Genomic DNA, 8,097 nt, shown 5'->3' on the forward strand with positions numbered 1-8,097 from the left:
GTTCATCTAGGTCACAGGGCGCAGTGTCCCGGTGGGTATGCGGAGAGATTTTGATGTTCCAAAGCTCTTCCAGCTCCTGATTCAGAGCCCGTATGTTTCAGCAGTTCTGTTTACTCCTGCAGGGATCCGCCCAGATAGGTGGGGTCAGGGGCGGGGTAAGTTGTGAGAGGTGGCCCAGAGCAATGGCTGCGACCACCACCACAGCTGGTCCTGCTGCCACAGCTCCCTCCCCTTTGCCGGAACTAGTTGGGCTGTGAATTTGTGTCTGCGGTCCACAGTTCTCAAAACAGCAAATTTTCTGTTGTTTTGATCTGACACTGCTACTGTTTCGCTTCTAGCACCGGGCAGGTGGGGGCGGGGCGAGCTCTGGGAGGGGAAGGAGGGGGCGGCTAGTCTCAGTGCCTAAGGCTCCATTCTCTGCTCGGCAGTGAGGGCTTAAACCACCGTTTTCAGCCTTTTTCCCTCAGTCTTTTCTCCGAGGTCTCTGCCGTGAGTGTTGGTTTCAGCCGTGGTATATGGTGTCCCCTCAGCCCTGTGGAGCCCAGGCGGAACCCTAGCAGTCCGAGTTCTTCCCTCACTTGCCGCTGCAGTAGTTTCGGGAAGCAGCGAGCTCGGAGCACTGAGCTAGGTCTGCGTCCTGTGCCCGCGCGGCTCCGTCTCCACGCACTTCTCCCTTTCCTCCTCCCTCCACTCGCGCGAATCTCCCACCTGTATGTGATTTCAGTCGGTAGTGGGCCTCTTTGTCTTGCCTGTCTGCTGTGCAGGGAGTCCTTTGTGGAGTTTTTGTTGTTCAATTCTTTGTAAATTCCAGGGGAGCTTTACAGAGGCTCACCTCACACCGCCATTTTTCCGGAACCTCGGTTGCATTTTTATAAACCAATAATGATCATAAAGACAAATTAAGAAAACAATGCTGTTTACAATTGCATGAAAAAAATACTTAGGAATAAATTAACCAAGAAGGTAAGTAACCTGTACTCAGGAAATTATAAGACATTGAAGAAAGGAATTGAGGAAGATACAAATAAATGGAAGCATATACCATGTTCATGGATAGGAAGAATTAACATCATCCTTAAAATACCCATACTACCCAAAGTGATCTACAGATTCAATGTAATCCCTATCAAAATACCAATGGAATTTTTTACAGAACTAGAACAACTAATCCTAAAATTTATATGGAATCACAAAAGACCCTGAATAGCCACAGCAATTTTGAGAAAGAACAAAGTTGGAGGTATCATGCTGTCTGATATCAAACTATACAAGTCTATAGTAATCAACACCACATGGTACAAACATAAAAACAGTCAAATAGATCAATGGGACAGAATAAAGAGTTCAGAAAAAACCCCACACTTATATGTCAATTAATCTATAACACAGGAGGGAAGAATTTATATTGGGGTAGAGACAGTATACACAATAAATGGTGTTGGGAAAACTGGATAGATACACACAAAAAATGAAATTGGACCACCTACTTACACCATATACAAGAATAAACTCAAAATGGATTAAAGATTTAAATATAGGGGTTCCGGAAAAATGGCGGAGTGAGGTGAGCCTCTGTAAAGCTCCCCTGGAATTTACAAAGAATCGAACAACAAAAACTCCACAAAGGACTCCCTGCACAGCAGACAGGCAACACGAAGAGGCCCACTACTGACTGAAATCACCTACAGGTGGGAGATTCGCGCGAGTGGAGGGAGGAGGAAAGGGAAAAGCGCGCGGCGGAGACAGAGCCGCGCGGGCGGAGGACGCAGACCCAGCTCAGTGCGCCGAGCTCGCTGCTTCCCGGAACTACCGCAGCTGCGGGAGAGGGAAGAACTCAGACTGCTAGGGCTCCGCCAGGGCTCCACAGGGCTGAGGGGACAGCATATAACACGGCTGAACCCAACGTTCACGGCAGAGACCTCGGAGAAAAGACTGAGGGAAAAAGACTGAAAACGGTGGTTTAAGCCGCACTGCTGAGCAGAGAACGGAGCCTTAGGCACTGAGACCAGCCGCCCCCACCCTCCCCTCCCAGAGCTCGCCCCGCCCCCACCTGCCCGGTGCTAGAAGCGAAACAGTAGCAGTGTCAGATCAAAACAACAGAAAATTTGCTGTTTTGAGAATTGTGGACCGCAAACATAAATTCACAGCCCAACTAGTTCCAGCAAAGGGGAGAGAGCTGTGGAAGCAGGACCGGCTGTGGTGGTGGTCGCCGCCATTGCTCTGGGCTGCCTCTCGCAACTCACCCCGCCCCTGACCCCACCTATCTGGGCGGATCCCTGCAGGAGTAAACAGAACTGCTGAAACATACGGGCTCTGAATCAGGAGCTGGAAGAGCTTTGGAACATCAAAAGCTCTCCACATACCCACCGGGACACTGCGCCCTGTGACCTAGACGAACTATAAACAGAGGAGAAGCCCGTCTGCCAGGGAATCCCCCCATTGTGTGACAAGTTGGAATAGTGCAGAGAAAACATAGCACTACTGTGTGGGAGAAGAAAAATAAGTTGCAGTTGGAGAAATAATAAAACATTCTACCAACAAGTACTGGCAAACAAAAGAAAGACTGCTTTCTATCAACCTGTTGCAGAAGTCACTCCTGTAGATGTCTAGGAAGAGAAATAGTAAACCAGTAATCGCCATGAATAACCAAGGCAACAAGATAGCTCAGAAAGAAAGTGAAAAATCTCCAGAGAAGGCACTTAAAGATACAGAAATATGTGACTTAAATGACAGAGAATTCAAGATTGCAGTTCTGAAAACTAAACGAGATACAAGAAAACACAGATAGGCAGTTAAATGAACTCAGAAACTCAATCAAAGAACAGCATGAGCATTTTACGAAAGAGATTGAAATTTTAAAAAAGAACCAAATAGAATTTCTGGAGATTAAGAACTCAATAGAAGAAATTAAGAATGAAATAACCAGCTTAGGTAGTAGAGTTGACCAGATGGAGCAAAGAATCAGTGACATCGAAGATAGAAACCTGGAAATGACACAAATAGAAGAAGAAAGAGACTTGAGACTTAAAAGAAATGAAAGAACTCTACAAGAACTTTCTGACTCCATCAGAAAGAGCAATATAAGAATAATGGGCATAACAGAGGGAGAAGAAAGAGAGAGGGAACAGAGAATATATTCAAACAAATTGTCGATGAGAACCTCCCAAACTTGTGGACAAAACTGGACCCTCTAATCCAAGAAGCAAATAGAACACCTAGTTACCTCAATCCCAACAGGCCTTCTCCAAGGCACATTGTATTGAAGCTGTCTAAAATCAACGACAAAGAAAGAATCCTCAAGGCAGCCAGGGAAAAGAAGACGGTAACTTACAAAGGAAAGCCCATTAGATTATCATCAGATTTTTCAGCAGAAACTCTACAAGGTGGAACCAAATATTCAAACTATTGAAAGAGAGAAACCATGAGCCAAGAATAATATATCCAGCAAAGATATCCTTTAGATATGAAGGAGGAATAAAGACCTTTCCAGACATACAGAAGCTGAGGGAATTTTCTAATACACGACCTGCACTACAAGAAATACTAAAGGAGGCTATTCGACCACCATCAACAGGGACAATTTGTGGCAACCAAAACTCAAAAAGGGGGAGAGTAAAGGCCTGAACCGGAATATGGGAATGGAGAAAGTAAGCGTGCTGAAGAAAATGGAATACTCTAAATATCAAACTTTCTTTTACATAAACTTAAGGGTAACCACTCAAAATAAATCCAGAATTGAAATATATACTGAAATAAAAGAAGAAACAGAGGGAAACATCATAGAATACCACCACACAGAAATAATAGACAACAACAAAAAGGCAAAGAAACAATGGAGACACAACCTTACCAGAAAACTAAAGATAGAATGACAGGAAATCCTCACATATCAATAATCACCCTAAATGTAAATGGACTGAACTCACCAATAAAAAGGCACAGAGTAGCAGATTGGATCAAAAAACTAAACCCAACCATATGCTGTCTCCAAGAGACACATCTCAGCTACAAGGACAAGCATAGACTCAAAGTGAAAGGGTGGAAATTGACACTCCAAGCAAATGGTACCCAGAGAAAATCAGGTGTAGCCATAATGATATCAGATGAAACAGACTTCAAGGTGAAAAAGATAACAAGAGACAAAGATGGACATTTCATAATGGTGAAGGGACTGTACAACAAGAAGACATAACAGTCATCAATATTTATGCCCCCAATCAGGGAGCACAAATACACCAAGCAACTACTAACAGAACTAAAGGGAGAAATTGACCAAAACACAATTATACTAGGGGACTTAAATACATCATTGACAGCTATGGATAGATCATCCAAACAGAAAATAAATAACGAAATAGTAGCCCTAAATGACACATTAGATGAAATGGACATAATTGACATTTATAGAGCACTTCATCCTAAAACATCAGACTATACATTCTTTTCTAGTGTACATGGAACATTCTCAAGGATAGACCATATATTGGGACATAAAATCAGTCTCAACAAATTTAAGAAGATTGAAATCATACCATGCATATTCTCTGATCACAAGGCTTTGAAATTGGATATCAACTGTAAAAAGAAAGCGGAAAAACACAAATACATGGAGATTAAACAACATACTTTTAAAGAAGGACTGGGTCAAAGAAGAAATTAGAGGAGAGATCAAAAGATACATAGAAACAAATGACAATGAAAATACATCCTACCAAAATTTTTGGGATGCAGCGAAAGCAGTTTTAAGAGGGAAATTTATCTCATTACAGGCCTATCTCAAGAAACAAGAAAACTCCCAAATAAATAACCTCATGTTACACCTTAAAGAACTAGAAAAAGAAGAACAAGTAAAACCCAAGGTCAGCAGAAGAAAGGAAATAACAAAAATTAGAGCAGAACTAAATGAAATAGAGAACAAAAAGACAATAGAAAAAATTAATATGACAAAGAGCTGGTTCTTTGAGAAGATTAACAAAATTGACAAACCCTTGGCTAGACTTACTAAGATAAAAAGAGAGAAGACACTGATTAACAAAATCAGAAACGTAAAAGGGGAAGTTATCACGGACACCACAGAAATACAAAGGATCATCCAAGAATACTATGAAGGACTATATGCCACCAAATTCAACAACCTAGAAGAAATGGACAAGTTCTTAGAAACATATAGCCTTCCAAGGCTGAACCATGAAGAACTGGAAAATCTAAACAGACCTATCACCAGTAACGGAATTGAATCAGTCATCCAAAACCTTCCCAAAAGCAAAAGTCCGGGACCAGATGGCTTCACTAGTGAATTCTACCAAACCTTCAAAGAGGATCTAATACCAATTCTGCACAAACTCTTCCAAAAAATTGAAGAAGAGACAGTACTCCCTAACTCATTTTATGAGGCCAACATTACCCTGATACCAAAACCTGGTAAGGACAGCACAAAAACAGAAAACTACAGACCAATATCTCTAATGAATACCGATGCAAAAATCCTAAATAAAATTCTAGCAAATCGAATACAACAATGCATTAAAAAGATTATTCATCACGACCAAGTGGGGTTCATCCCCGGGGCACAAAGATGGTTCAACATACGCAAATCCATCAATGTGATACATCACATAAACAAAATAAAGGACAAAAATCATATGATTATATCAATTGATGCAGAAAAAGCATTTGACAAGATACAACATCCATTTATGATTAAAACACTTAATAAAATGGGTATAGAAGGAAAATACCTTAACATAATAAAGGCCATATATGACAAGCCCTCTGCTAATCTCATAATTAATGGAGAAAACTGAAGCCCTTTGCTCTACGTTCCGGAACACGACAGGGATGTCCTCTATCACCTCTGCTTTTCAATATAGTGTTGGAAGTCCTTGCCAGAGCAATCAGGCAAGATAAAGAAATAAAAGGCATCCAAATTGGGAATGAAGAAGTTAAATTATCACTCTTTGCAGATGACATGATGCTATATATATAGAAAACCCTAAAGACTCCACCAAAAAGCTATTAGAAACAATCAACGAATACAGTAAAGTTGCCGGCTACAAAATCAACGCACAAAAGTCCATTGCCTTCCTATATACTAACAATGAAATCTCAGAAAAGAAATACAAAAACAATTCCTTTTGCAATTGCAGCAAAAAGAATAAAATACCTAGGAATAAACTTAACCAAGGATGTGAAAGACCTATATGCTGAAAACTATAAGACATTTTTGAAAGAAATTGAAGAAGACACAAAGAAATGGAAAGACATTCCGTGCTCATGGATTGGAAGAATCAACATAGTTAAAATGGCCATATTACCCAAAGCAATATACAGATTCAATGCAATCCCCATCAAAATCCCAATGGCATATTTTAAAGAAATAGAACAAAAATCATCAGATTTGTTTGGAACCACAAAAGACCCCGAATAGCCAAAGCAATCTTAAGAAAAAGAACAATAATGGAGGTATCACACTTCCTGACTTTGGCTTGTACTACAGGGCTACAATAATCAAAACAGCATGGTATTGGCAGAAAAACAGACACATAGACCAATGGAATAGAATTGAGAACCCAGAAATAAAACCACATAAATATGGACAGATAATTTTTGACAATGAAGCTAAAAACATACAATGGAGCAAAGACAGCCTCTTCAATAAATGGTGCTGGGAGAATTGGATAGCCACGTGCAAAAGAATGAAACTGGACTGCTATTTGTCACCATGTACCAAAGTTAATTCAAAATGGATCAAAGACTTAAGCATAAGACCTGACACAATAAACTGCATAGAAGAAAACATAGGTACTAAACTTATGGACCTTGGGTTCAAAGAGCATTTTATGAACTTGACTCCAAAGGCAATGGAAGTAAAAGCTAAAATAAACGAATGGGACTATATGAAACTTAAAAGCTTCTGCACAGCAAAAGAAACCATTGACAAAATAAAGAGGCCACCAACTGAATGGGAGAAGATTTTTGCAAACAGTGCCTCCGATAAGGGCTAGTATCCAGAATATACAAGGAACTCATGCAACTCAACAACAAAAAACAAACAACCCAATTGAAAAATGGGCAGAGGACTTGAAGAGACATTTCTCCAAAGAGGACATACAAATGGCAAATAGACATATGAAAAATGCTCAACATCACTAATCATCAGAGAAATGCAAATCAAAACCACAATGAGATATCACCTCACCCCAGTCAGAATGGCTATCATCAACAAGACAAATAATAACAAATGTTGGAGAGGCTGTGGAGAAAAAGGAACCCTCATACACTGTTGGTGGGAATGCAGACTGGTGCAGCCGTTATGGAAGGCAGTGTGGAGGTTCCTCAAAGAATTACGAATAGAATTGCCATATGACCCAGCAATCCCTCTCCTGGGTATCTACCCAAAAAATCTGAAAACATTTAGAGATAAAGACACGTGTGCTCCAATGTTCATTGCAGCTTTGTTTACGGTGGCCAAGACATGGAAACAACCAAAATGTCCTTCGATAGATGAATGGATAAAGAAGTTGTGGTATATATACACAATGGAATACTATTCGCAGTAAGAAAAGATGATATAGGAACATTTGTGACAACATGGATGGATCTTGAGAGAGTAATGCTGAGCGAAACAAGTCAGACAGAAAAGCAGAGAACCATGTGATTTCACTGATATGTGGTATATAAACCAAAAACAACAAAAGAACAAGACAAACAAATGAGAAACAGAAACTCATAGACACAGACAATAGTTTAGTGGTTGCCAGAGGGTAAGGGGGGTGGGGGGTGGGAGATGAGGGTAAGGGGGATCGAATATATGGTGATGGAAGGAGAACTGACTCTGGGTGATGAACACACAATGGGATTTATGGATGATGTAATACAGAATTGTACACCTGAAATCTATGTAATTTTACTAACAATTGTCACCCCAATAAATTTAATAAAATTAAAAAAAAAAAAAAAAAAAGATTTAAATATAAGACCAGAAGCCATAAAACTCCTAAGAGAAAACAGGCTATATATAAATTCTCTGATACTGTTCTTAGTAATATTTTTTCTGCTACATCTCATCAGGCAAGGGAAACAAAAGAAAAAAATAAA

The sequence above is a fragment of the Rhinolophus sinicus genome, linkage group LG10 (assembly GCF_036562045.2).
Source record: "Rhinolophus sinicus isolate RSC01 linkage group LG10, ASM3656204v1, whole genome shotgun sequence".
Classification (NCBI taxonomy): Eukaryota; Metazoa; Chordata; class Mammalia; order Chiroptera; family Rhinolophidae; genus Rhinolophus; species Rhinolophus sinicus.